Source organism: Scatophagus argus, chromosome 6 (genome assembly GCF_020382885.2).
Source record: "Scatophagus argus isolate fScaArg1 chromosome 6, fScaArg1.pri, whole genome shotgun sequence".
Lineage (NCBI taxonomy): Eukaryota > Metazoa > Chordata > Actinopteri > Scatophagidae > Scatophagus > Scatophagus argus.
The window spans coordinates 11,642,171-11,656,333 of NC_058498.1; the positions used below are offsets into that span (position 1 = coordinate 11,642,171).

The following is a 14,163-nucleotide window of genomic DNA, read 5'->3' on the forward strand; positions in this document are numbered from 1 at the left end:
AATGAACGTGTTTCACTTTGACCAAGTTGGAAAATAAACATATCAGCAAAAGTATCTCTTTTCAAGAAAATTCCCTGACGTAACACTTATGACAAGGAAATAAACATGTTCTTTCTTATAAACACTGAAATTCGTAGACCTTTCTCTTTGAAATTGTAAAGTAAATGCTCTTGTAGCAGCAATCAAAAAAGACAGGAAACAAAACTTAGGCCTATAATAGATAGTGCCTTGATGTGGCTTTTAATATTTCATTTTAGCTGGGGCAAAGAAGATAAAAGATATTGTTTTTCAACCTTTGTACTTACTGAAGTTAGTAAAATGACAGAAACCCATTGTAACTGAATCTAATAATTGCCACAGAGGTTAAATCAACAACCCTCTGACACAACAAACAGTACTGTTACTGTAGTGCAGGGCTATATTCCTCAGTTTCACTATTTAATACACTGTTTCTGTTTCTCACCTCTGTAATTCCATTATCTTTTGTGATTAAATGGTATATTAAAAGTTTTTTTTATTGCCTTCTTGTGGCCTTTGAAATGACACTGGTGGAAAGATCTCAGTCACTCTTCTATCCTACTAGCTTGTATTGTTGCACCTCCAAGCCTTAGGACATAGAGCTACCAGGCAAACAGTGTGTCTCTTTCAGTGGCTTGTGTACTGGGAGGGTGAAACAAAGGTTATGGAAGCTCCTCAATATTTTACAGAGGAACCCCTCCCCTTGCCATAATTAGATAGATTACCTGTTAGCCATGCTCCTGTGCGCACAAACGTTTTTAAACTGCTCTATCCTCCAGGCAAATGGAAAGGAAAGTCAAAAAGAATTACACGCTGTTCGGGCAGCAGTGAATGTGCTATTACTGGCCACAGCCCACCCTTCCACCCAAAAAAAAAAAAAAAACAGAGTAACTTTCTCATGTCGAGTAGTGATTAATTTTTTACTGGTTTTGAGTACAAAAGGTTTGGTTAAAAATTTAAAGGCCTTGTGGCTGACAGTGGCAATCAGATGTCGAGACAGTTCAGTCACTCCCTACGCAGTCTGTTTGTGTGCTGTAGCTTCACATGGGATGAAACAGTGTTTATCTACATCCACAATACAGTTGCATATTGGGTAGTACATTACAATAGCAAATGTTGCTGTGGTTGTAAAGTACCAAACAACAATCAGCTGTCAAGTTTCTATCATAACTAAAACGTAACCTACCAAAACAATAAACACTTGGCTAAAAGGAAAATCTTCTCAGTCAGGCCAGCATATAAATTCCTTCTTTTTTTGCAGATAAAGATTTGCCTCTTCATATTATTAGCTGCAGAGCAAGTCTGTTGCATTAGCTCCACCTACCCTCTCTGGCAGACCAACCACTGCTGAGTGATGGAAAATATGTCACTAATTGTGAGCATCTTCCATCATATTTCTGGGAATGTTGCCACAGTCAAGCAGTTTGTAGGCTGTAGACCAGTGCAAGGACTTTTCATCAATGGGCCATTCTGTTACCTCATTAGCAAGAAAAAGTGATTTAACAGAACCTTTTTAAAATGAAAATCTTCATGATTATTGCTTTAATGTCCAACTATGTTATAGTTGCCTGATAATGCAGTTTCTAGCAGTTTAGGAATCTGTCCTTGGTGATATGTTCAAGAACACTTTGACGTCTGAGATTTGAGAGTTATAAAAACACTTTAAGAACAGTTACGTACTGGACATCTGCACGTGCATCCTCTCTCTTTTGATCATCAGTTCACTCCGTTTTCCAAGTTTTCCAATAAAATCTTGGGAGTGAGATGCATTGAGGCGCATGCATACATGTGGCAAGAAGCTAAGAGAGAGGAGGGTTCATGTTCCAAGCAGAAAAGTTTTTTTTTTCTATTTAGTCAATTATATTAGCATTTTTAAGTTTTTTGACCAGTATAAAGCTGAATCATACTTGACAACCTTTTTTAGAACTAAAGTGAGGATTTCAGTGGTCTGTCTGGGTGTCAGAATCAGATTGATTTCTCTTGGTGGTAGGGAAAAGAATCGTTATAAGGTTCACCTTCCTTAAAACGTTTTGCTGTGCTGTTCAGTCTGCTGTGGTGCATCAAGTAGAAAGTATTTCCCTCATACAGTGCTGCAGTAATTAATTGCTTTCTTCTTTTCCAATATAATCACTTATTCTATATTTAAACCGAGTACAGTCTGTATGATGTTTCCCCTGTGGACAGCAGGACCATCTGTGTTGTCATTTTTTTTACTGATGACACCAGTGCTACAGTTGCACAATGTTTCTAAACTGGGCCCAGGCTGGAAGCAATTGCAGTCTGTTTTTTATTTTATTTTATTTTTTTTATTTAATTTTTTTTTTCCATACTGTTTCCTAGATCATTTGCTCACAGAGGTGAGCACTCACATTAGCTCACATTACGTCAGATATTTTCCTGAACATTTTCCAGACTGTGTGGCAGAGTAGCCAAATGAATATTTATCCATCGCGTTAAAGTTTAGAAAATACTGTTTCACTGCGTGGCAACATTTTTGTGTAGAGGTGGCAGCATTACGCTATGATGCATGCTGATGATGGATGGGACACTGGAAGGGTTGTTAAAGGTAACGTGATTGTAACAAAATGCTCTAAAATCCAAAAGGAAAACTAACGACTGCAGTTGCTAATAATACACCAAATATATGGAATAGCTTAAAAACACCTTTGGATGCGTTAATGTCACGGTAATGTCCAAAGGTGGCCAAGTCAGATTTCAATCCTCTTTTCTTTTTGGACCGGATTCAAAAAATTGTTATTTTCCTACATGTCTAGCAGAGCTAATACAAACCTCCTGACATAATTGACCTGCCTGTGTTTGTTATTTAGCATTTTCAGATTTTGACTTTTTTTTAGAAATACTTCTCATTATTCTTTTTCCTGTTTGTCAGTCTCAAACGATTAAAACATTGAAGATGTAAAATTCCAAGGAAGATGAACACTTTCATGACAACTTATGTGTGTGATCATGTGTACATGTGTGCAATTCATAGAACATAATTGAGTTTTAATCTATAACTCTGGCTCACTGCATTAGGGGCAATTTAACCCATACCAGTTAGACTTAGTATAGATAAGGCTCAGATATTTCAATCACCAAACAGTGATTTCTGTCATCTTATATTCATCATGCACCGACACCAGACCCCTGCCTCGGGTGCTTTGATTGAATTTTATTGAGGTCAATTGTAAATGGCAGGAGGGGTTTTAAAAATAAAAGTAGTAGTGAAATCCTGATGCAATATTTCATCTCGAAGAGAGCCCAGATAAAGCCTTTAAAAAAAAAAAGAACCCATCACTGTATACTGTGCTCCTTCGGATGGCAGCTGCACGCCTCCTCACTTAGTCCATCAGTATGCAAAGCAATGGACAAGAGGCGCTAGAATCTTGAGCCTCATGGGACTCCACCACAGAAGGGTTGAGGACATGCGAGTACCTTTCTCACATTTAACTAAACCAGTCCTTTTCACACAGCAGGAAGAAAAGGGGAATTGCGTAAAGAGATGGTTGATCCAAAGGAAACAAGATATGCAGTGTCACCACCAGGCTATCGGGAGACTATTGCTTTTTAATCAAAGGCCCCTATCACAATGTCCACAAGCCTCTCTGCCTGTTCGTTTGCAGTGGTCCGTGCAGAGAGTTGCAGAACTGCCGGCATACTGAAAGCTCTCGCTCTCTTCCTGCTGCGATTCTCTGTAGATCATCTTTGATTGACCCAATTAGGCGAGTCCACTGGGTGATGCTTGCTGCTTATTAGTGTTTCACATTGGCTTAATCATTGGATGCAGTACGTGAATGAGGTGCAGAGTAACCTGGCAGAGGGCTGACACAAGCCTGCTTTCAAGTGCAAATGAATCCAACGGATGATGACCTATGGTAACAGCTGCTTTGGGTACTTATCAAAACCTTTAAGAGAAACCTGACTTAATACAATTGAGAAGGTCCTGGGTTAGAGGAAATATTTACCAAAGTTTGTATTAAGTATAGTGGGGCTTGTTCTCAAACAAGCATGCAGGCAAGCCAATCTAATTTTCTCCCCGTGGCAGTTTTTTTATTTATTTATTTTTTTTTTAATGTTAAGGTTGTATGTCAACCAGCATTTTTTTTGCACAGTATTTTTTTTTTTTAAATTTGTAGCATTTTTGACATTCTTTCAAGACATAATGAAGCAATATTTTATGAGGTGAGGTGTAGAGAAGCTGGATGTGAAAGAGGCGAGCAGCAGAGCATTGTGCTGCAGATGCAGGTGAACTCCCCTGTGTGACGGATGGAGGGGAAAAGGTAATTTGTGAAGAGACCTACCTGCCAAGATGATGAAGAGTTCTCCTTTGTTGATTTTCCCAAAAGTGTCTCCCAGTCAGGAGTCATAAGAGAGCAGAGCTTACAGTGACACCTTGACTGGTAATCAGGGAGAGGTAGTCCATTCTTGAAGCTTTGTGTGTGTTTAAAATAAAGAGTATTATTATGTTTTGATAGGTGTTCTCTGTCATTTGCAGAGGTAATTCCTCTTCTGTGTGTGACATAGATGCCTCTGGGCTTACTATATGACAGTATTTGTAAATAGATTAAACTTTCCTTAAGGAATGCAATAGGCATTCATTGAGACTGTAGTTTCTTGTTTGTAAAAGAAATTGCTCATGCTGCTTCTTTATTGAAGAGTGACTGATGTCAGGAACTTTAACCCAGAGGCTGCAAACACTGTGATGATCTTTATATAAACAGTCATAATTAAGAATTGAGTTGTGTTTTAAAAGTGAAACGCGCCATTCAAATTTCACTGTAGAGTGACTAACGCGCATATCCAACTCGTTGTCCAGTCCCTTATGTCCAACAAGTTATTTCAACAATGCATTTTGAAATTTTGTTTTGACAGTTTGAACTTTTTTACTGCAGTTTCAGTCGGTATTAGTCATTTCTTCTGGTGCGACGCAGTGGGGTTTTGTCTAAAATCCAAACATATTTTGGCCCCTGCATGTTTGTTTTACTGAATTTAATAAGATGGTTACTGAGCTGAGGCATCAGTGCCATTGCCCATGGCATGTTTTTTTTGTTTGTTTGTTTGTTTGTTTAATGCACAAAAGAGCAAGAGAGAGAAAAAAAAAGACCACTGATTTTTATTTCAAACGCATTTTGCTTTAGTGAACCAATGAGTATGGAGAAGTCTTCTTTTGCCACTTTGGTTTCAGAAGCACCTCATAGCAGAGCCTTTCTCATTGATGCCACAGTGTATTCAGCTAGTTAATTCTCCCATCTTCTTCATGGTATCATCAGATATTAAGGACAAAAAGATGTCTGTGTGTTGGGAGCAGATTTGTCATACACAGTTTTATTATTATTTGAAGTGTGATGAAGTGGGTGTCAGCTAATTATTCAGGTCACTGCAGGGTGTCTGTAATCTGAATACTGTGTTCAGAGACTTTGCCATTTTTTTGTTCTGTTTGTCTTTAAATGCAACCTTTTTTTTTACAGGCTTGTACATCTCTTCAAGCTCCTGTATGTTGCATATGTTAAATTCAAAGCCAAAGCTATTTGTTGTTGACTTCAGAATGTAATCGCAAAATGATATATTTCAGTGGGCACCAGTACTGCATATGCAATAGGTGTTTATGCAGAGGTACTTAATATTTCACACATACTGAGACGTACAATAGACAGGTGTTGTTTTAACAAACAGCATGTGCCTGAGAACATCCCTTAAGTGAGATGCAGTCAGGAACACATCAGGATTGCCATCTGTCTTAAAGGGTAGGAGGCTGGCCCAGAGGAACACATACAGGTAGACTCAGTAAAAATCAATAATTGCACTCTCTATGCATGTGTAATGTGCTGTCAAACTTCATGATGGTGCAACATCCTCATTTGTTTCCTCTCAAATTTAATTAGAAGTTTTAAAGGCTTCATGACACACCTCCTTCGAGCAAACTGTTCAGAGATGCAGTCAAGTTGGAATTGCCTTTCCAAAGCTGAGACAATGTTGTATGGCAATGCTATATATTTATTATTGCAACATAGTCTTACACAGCCAGTGAAGGATCCTGCACTCAGTGATTCAGTGATGAATGTCAGGTACAAGCAAACAAATTGAAACGCTTCCAACAGATCTCCATATTAACTGCATTTCTGGGACTGTAACAAAAATGACTACACAATTGAAAATTACAGATTCATCATTTTCTGTTTAAACAACCTGCTTTATGTTGTGAGCAGAACGTTCTCCGTATCTAAACACAAGCTCCTCACACATTAAATTAACATCTTTCTGTGAGTGAAGTGTTGGGCATGGTCAGGAATTTCTGAAAAATCTTAAAAATATTCACTCCTCTGGCCATTCAACTACAAGGGTGTTTGAGGCGACAAGCTCTGTCCTGTTAGAAACATATTTATCTTATACGTATCCTGATATATGACAAAGAATCTAAACTTTCATAACTTTAATGACCTTCAAGCTGTTGAGCAAAAACACTCATTTACTCATATAAAAGGTTAGTATTCTAACTATTTGCTTTATTTGTTCTTAACTTGAGATATCATCGGTGCTGAAAAAACAGCATTTGCTCTATTTGGTACCCATAATACCATCTGTCAGGAGAGTGACGCCCTCTCACAGTTGTCACAAGTGCTCTGTCTCGTGTCTCCCCTCGGACTGCATTAGTGTCAGCATGCGCTCTGCTCTCCTCATTGTGTGTAATCATTGCTTTGTCTCTGGTGCCCTGACACACACCTCACTGCATGCAACTTCCGCAGTCCCACTGGTCCCCCACCACCAAATCTCTTGCCGTCCCCTGCGCCACTGAGCTGCACCCGCCTCACACCTAAAGGGATTGCTGTCACATTGAAAAGGCCAGGCTCGCTATGCCTGACAACTTGCGTATTTGTACGCTGCGATGCAAATGTTTCCTCACTGATATTGTTTTGTCACTTAATGGTGACCCCCACTAGAGTGCCATTAAGAGCCAGGCATTCCACAGGCTCACAAAAACGAGACATTTCTGTAAACTCGTCCCCATAGGACATTTTCAATAGTTGTCCTTCTTGTTATCTATGTGCTATTGTATGCTGCACAAACCCATTTTCTGCTTTATTCGTCCCCCGCTGCATGATGTTGCTAGGAAGCCATGGGGTGGGTGGGGGTAGGTGGGGGTTGGGGGGGCTGACAAGGGCCTTCACCACTTTCTCACTGAAAACTTTATGCTTTTGTGTACAGTCTTATTTCTGTGTTAAGATGACACCTGGGAATAATCCTGGTGGTTTTGGCATGAATGGAATTCAAATTAACTGGATTAAATGCTATAATCATAACAGCCATAATAACTATTACAACTTTGGATGTGTTTTTGGTCATGTCCTTCATTTCATTTTCACTTTTCTTCTTCACTCAGCTCTGAATAAAGGAACATAATTTGAACGAAAGATGTAAATCATATCCTAATAAATATATGTACAATGCTCTACAATGGGAAAATAAAACAATTAATTTAAAATATGTATTTAAACACAAGTTTGTTTGTGACTCCAGTTATTCAGTATTTGCAACCTTGCTATAGTTGGTGTGACCCAAAAGAAATTTCAGCAGAAACTCATATTGCATTTGAAACAATTTACATCCAATAGGAACAGTAATAAATCATGTGTTCCACTTCCTAATGCAGTGTGCAACATATGAGCCATATGGCACCATATTCCTTTGCTGCCACATAAGGGATTGGCCTGTCTCCACGGTACCCCGTCACCTGTCGCCACCTCAGCTTTGTGAGACTTCGTGTCAGCAATCATTGTCATGAGTCACGTGGTTATGAATAAATCCTAGTGCTAACGCTTTAAGGCTTTTCCTTCTCTTGGTGGTGTGCAGGCAAAGCTGTCACGATTGAGTTTTATTTTTAGAAACAATCATTGGTCGAGAGCTTTAAAGCCTTCCTTATAACATTTTTTACATTGTTATTTTAACTTAGTTTGCTGGCTGTAGGCAGCCACAGCGAAGATGCTATTTTGGACTTCTTTCAATAAAATCACTCACAAGTTTGAGGAGCTTGACCTGTCCTTCAAAGTTAATGAATGTCATTACTATTAAAGGAATGTGTGTTGACATTGTTGAGATTTCAAATTGTTTCATACAGCTTCTTTTCACGCCGGTATCGAGTTGGGTGTGTGGAGCACGAGTAAGCTTGTCTCATGAAGTGTTCACTTAAGGTCAGAAAGATTAATTGAATGTATTCCACTTTTTTATACAAGCGCTCTGAACAGTGAGAGGCCTTGTCTCCATTTTATGCAAAAAGTTGAGGATGTGTCAAGGGAAAAAAGTATTCTGTCTATTGAAACCTTGCTGCTTTCAAGGACATGCCACACATAACACATAAATACCTGGGGGGATATGTTTTTTTTTCCTTAATAGTACATCTTTTACAGTATATAGAATGAAGTGCATCCTGTTTCATCCCCTTTTTAATTAATTGTGAAGACTATGGTACTTGCATACTTATGTGGACGCAGTTTCTAAATAGGTAGAGGAGAGCAGAGGAGCCATATGGTGTTGTTTGACATGAAGAAATTAGGCCACCAATGCTGTCTGTTCGTTGTCATCAACCTGGCCACCTGCTTTGCTTCTGCAGCAGGTAAACTAGCATAGACACCCCCACCCCCCCATCACCCACCCACCCGCTTCCCCAGTCCAACTTGTTATATCTTCATAAAACAAGCTTTAACAGAAAGCACAACTACTCAGGGGCAAGTCAACTTTTAATACAAATTAGCTGGAAAGGCCAGTGGAGGTTGTCTGGCGTTACTCCACCGAGTTCAGCACTTTCGTCTAATATTAAAAGTAAACAGATATGTTTGTTTGTGGCTCGAGCGTGATGATACAGATGGTTAGATTGGCCCCTGCCATATCCTCTTAGGTTGTGTCCTTGACGTAGGGATTCTGCGTGGTGGTGCCAAAGCCCACACACAGAGTATGCTTACTTTTAAAATGGCGTCCAACCAGTATTTTTTTTTCTTCATCACAGTCTGTGTAAACGGGACACATTTTTCCTCTGTGCTTGTGAGATAGATGCACACATTTTACCAGACCCTCCAAGACATTCTCCCTCTCAGGCCACCTTGCTACTCTTCATTTGTGATGTAATTGTTTAGTTGAATTTTAGAGAGTCGTGATATGAAGGTGGGAAAACATATGGTGGGACTAAAGCTCAGACCAACAGTCAGCAGGCAGTTACTTAGGTCGCATTACAAGCTGCAGGGTTCCACTCAGAATAGACACATTTAAAGCAGACCTCAAGGCCAAGAGAACAACCTCCAGGGACAGTCTACACACTCTTCCTGAGGCACTTAATTTTTTTCGGTGTCCGAATTAATTTTTCATCATTGTGCTGTAGACTCAGCGAGGCTCCATGGTTTCACTGATCTACAGTGCAGCAAACTGTCATATCCATTTGGCAACAACTCACAGGCTACACCCAGCTGCTACGAATGTGGCTTTGGTATGATGATACAGATTTTTATTTAGATTGTCCTCTGCCGTATCAACTTAGGCTGTGTCCTTGACTTTTGAATGCTGCGAAAAAGTGCCAAAGCCCACACAACACCAGGTAGCTTGGGTTTTAAAACTCCTTCCAACTAAGTCTTAACTCTTTGCTGCCACTACTGAACACCATTAGAGCAAGAATTTGCTCTAAATGTTTGCCAAAAAAAAGCAAAATGGAATTATCTACCAATTTTCAGCACATTATCAATACCATTGTGTTTCGTGAAAGCTGTGGAATGTATTACTTATATGATCTGCCACAAAGCTCTTATGAGGCTGTAGTCCAAACAGTAGATGGATATTGGCACATGTCTTAGCCACTGGGTGAAAAGAGTTAAAAGGTCTCCTCAGTTGATTTGGCCCCATCAGCTGTCAACAAGTCTTCCAGGCCTTTACTTGAACCTCGAATGTGCTGGATTCCGGCCTTGTTCTGGTTTTGCAGGGAGGTTTTTACTCACCCCACGGAGCCTGAGGAAGGATTAAAGATTGATGAGAGCTCTCAGAATCAGTTTATTGCACCAGAGATCCTCGCATGTGTGATGAGTGGGAAGATTGTGTTGCGGTTTTGCTTCATAGAAGTTCATGAGGCTGGCACAGAACTGAAGTGTTTGACAATCAGGTTGGAATTTTTTTTTTTCTCTTTTTGCACAGCAGATAGCCTTTGGATTGCCAGAGAGCTGTGAGTAGGCAACAGTGCATTGTATTCTGATGTGAAATGTGATGAAATGCTTGTTGTATCAGGAAGAGAGGCTTTCATATTTCCACAGACTCATGCATTTTGCCTGACTTCAAAGTTGATAAGGGCCACATTCACTCACTATTGCAGATAATACCTGGACCATCTTGAATAAATTCTCACTTTTGCCCCTTTGCTGCACTTCATCTGTCTGAAAAGAACATGAAGCGTATCAGTTCAGCTTCAGTGGAGAAATATAATGCATCTCAATACTGCTGGATTTGGAGGTACTTAAGTTGAGACTCCGTGCTGTTTATGAACCCTTACGAGAACATTCAATGCATAGAGAAGTTAGTGAGCCCTAACACTCAAACTAGTTTAACATTTTCCAACAGTTTCGACCATCTGAGCATTTTCAGTTTATGCATAATCCAACCTGAGTGGAAACACTGGAAATTGAAAAAAAAAAAAGAAAAAGAAATATTGCAAAAGTGCTTGGCTTAGGTGAAAAAGTTGGTGTTTTTACTAAAGGAAATTGCAAACGTCCACTGAAATCTGCCGCTACACAGAAGAGCTGAAAAACTGTGGCTGTGACTGTAAAATATCAGATATGCGTGGAGGGATGAAGAGTCTGTAACAAAGCCATATTTCCATCACATTTTTCTCACCGTCCTTGTTCATTTGAGGTATCCTTGAATAACTTTGCCTGAGCTCTTCATTATATCATCTCATCACACCTCCTTTTCCTCCAATAGTTTAATGGCATGTGGCTGGAGAAAGACAACCAACTGCTTGACTTGATGCAGCTCCCTCCTAACATTTAATGGATATGCATTAATTTTTTTTTTGGAAAGTTTTTTAAAAGTACTATTAAAATTTGCTTTAAAATTGAGTGGTAACTGTACAATTTCAAGCTGTTGAATTCTGTTTATAGCAGACAAATTACTGAGGTAAGACTATGGTAAAACTGACATTTCAATTTGCCATTAGAGCAAATTAAATAGACACTGGTCTCAGAGCAGCCACATTGCAAGTGAAATGACTATTTTTTTTTTCTTCGCACATTTTGTGCCCTATTGAAATATTTTTTTTATTATTGTAAAGACATGTTGTTTCCCCATAATTGTCTCTACAAATAGGATTATTTAAACATGCTGACTATATAAACCTTTCTTTCTCAAAAAATGAAAAAAGAAAGGAAAAAAAAATTTTGCCAAAATGTTCCTTATAATTTCTCTTTCCTTGTGTTACAGGTTTCTACTCTGCCACATATCGCGTATTACCACAAAATATTGTCTGTCAGTAACTTCAGTTTGTCTGCAAAAACTCATATCTATCAAGCCTTAATGGATACATTTGAAGCAGACCTGAGGCAGTGATAGAAATCTCTGTGGGGACAAATAACAGACTGTATTACAAGACGTTAATTTTTTGGTGTTGAGTTTAATTTTTCATCCATGTGCTATAGACTCAGCACGGCTCCGTGGTTTCACTGATGAACAGTGGAGCAAACTGTCATCTCCATTTGGCAACTACTCACAAGCTACACCCAGCAGCATCCTACAGCACGGGGTGTAGGGGGTGGGGTGGGGAGTCCTCCTAACAACACAGGGCTTTATTACCTGGGAAATTAATGATCTGAGAGACTAAGATATAATGGCTGAACCATCTGCAAGAAATCATCCTAGAAAGGACCTATCCCCTTTCCTATCTGTACTTTTCTATTCAGCTGGAATGCTCCAGGAACATAAATCAGTGAGCTAATTCATATTGTTAAGGTGAAGATACCGCAGTTAACAAACACAACAATATAACTGATTACCTGCAATTATGGTTAAGTAGGTTAAGTCGTGTTTTGAGGATGTTGATGATTTTTCATGGTAATTTATAAATGTCATCGGTGACTGAAATATATATAAATTTATGTTGTTATGTTGATTTTGATTCTGGTCTTTCTACTTTTTTGTCATAATACTTTGCGACTTTTAGGTTACTGGGAGAAGACTGGAGCTCAATGAAGTTGTAGTTGATTTCATTACTGGTGCAGATCTGGTTTCTATGGAATGGTAGAGCTGGGCCATTGATGATTGGCTGACAGGGCATAGGAAAGAGCCAATGGGATCACTCTGCTTGATCTGTGGAGCACACGCTCACCAATAGTGAGTGGGTAAGCATCCCCTGTTGCACAGTTGAAGAATTTCCCCTCCTGGCTCCATCTTCAGCCCTGCAGGGGTGTGCTAGTCCACAGTTTTTAGAGATTATAACCTCCAGTAACAGGCCACAATGCCTCAACAGTATTCTTCTTTAACGGCAGATTTACTCCATAAACCCTGAGGATCCTGTAGCTGGATTTTGTTGCGCTGCTACTGTATAGTCGTGATTTGTTCTATGAAGTAGGCATTGTGTGCTCAGAGTCGGGAGAAAGGACTGATGAGACCCAGGCAATTGCACTATGGCTCTCTCTGTGAAATTTGATAGGATTATGCAGATGATCACACTGTGGGAATGGAGCCTGTCACCAACCTCTGTCCATTTCTGTTAACTGCCGCAAGAGTCCATACAGTATTTGCCGAATTTTAAACCTAACAATTTAGTCACTTGGCCATTTTACCCAAGATTAAATAACATGTTATTAATTTGATAAATTCCATTATTGCCTATTAACTGTGTAAACATGATGATAAATTATTTCCTAACTTGTGAGAAGAGAAAATGACTTGAACATAACCTGCTTTCAGGTTTTGTTGGTTCAAGAAATCAGAGCTACAAGTGATATAATGACTCCTCCAGACCATCCACAGCTGCCTTTTCTAAAAAAAAAAAAATTTATTGACTATTATTATTTTTCTTTAGTAAGGCCATGTTGTCGCTGCTGTTTGTCACATATCTTGTGAAAACATCCTCACCTAGACATCCTTGCCCTTTTAATTGAGCTGTTAGCCAGACTGCCATTCAGACTTATATACTGTACACGTCCCCTCAGCTGACAGGGAGCAGAACCAGGCGGTTCCCCATATGAAAAGCTCTGACCTTTCTTTTGTGGTGCAATCAAATGGGGCTGCCTTGGTCCTTGGCTCTGAATAATTAATTCCTCCCCTCAGTAGGAGTGTTTGCTAAACAGTGGGGTCCTCTGCAGTTCACTTTTTCTGCACCACTGCCACTGCACCCTAGGGGAGAGACGAGTGTATGCTTTAGTCAGACTTAAGATGTGCCTTTCAGAGAAAAGAGAGACAGTCAGGAGATATTGGAAAGCCTCTTTCCTTTTTTTCTCTCTGCAGAGAAAAGACGACTGCATACAAAGGAAGGTAGTGAGCAAACTTTGCATAATTCTTTGCTTCTTTTTATGCTGTTTACAACAGCGGGACTATTTGTAGTCCAAATGAGTTCAAAATGGGACACACTTTTTTTTTTTCAAAGATTATGCTCTTTATCACAGCAGTGTGTGTCTGCTGATCTAGTAAATTCCTCTGTAATGTCAGCTTACTTGCAAATACACCCGTGACAAGAGGTTAATTTTACTTTAGGAGTTGTAATGTAATGGTCAGCCCTGAAGTGGATTGGTTTTCAGGAAGGCCTTAACCCAAATCATTTGTTACTCTTGCCGTCCTGCAAACCAATCCCCTGGGAGGGGGTCCTAATGGAACGCCCCCTACTGTATTTGCCTCGTAACAGTGTCATCCCCACCCTCAGAATGCACTCTTTCATCATCCATACAGAAATAATATATTGTAGGGAGATGCTCCTGAACCGTCTTCCACTGGCAGTGCGTGTGACAGCCACTTTGATCTCGATGTGAGAGGCTGAAGCTCCAGGAGAAATTATCAATGAGATGGGGAAGCAGAGAGACAGGAAAAGAGAGGAGGTGGGCGCGGTGCACAGTGCTGTGATGTGCTATTTGTGTGTGTTGGGTGTGTTAAAAGTGCCCAATCCAATTAGAAAGTGTTATTTATTAT

At 39.7% G+C, this 14,163-nt stretch overlaps 1 long non-coding RNA gene across 1 annotated transcript in view; it reads left to right on the forward strand.

Annotated features, from left to right (window-relative positions):
- LOC124061241 overlaps window positions 1–14,163 on the forward strand; it is a 62,489-nt gene that overhangs the window by 25,424 nt on the left and 22,902 nt on the right. The gene's annotated exons all lie outside the window — the stretch shown is intronic.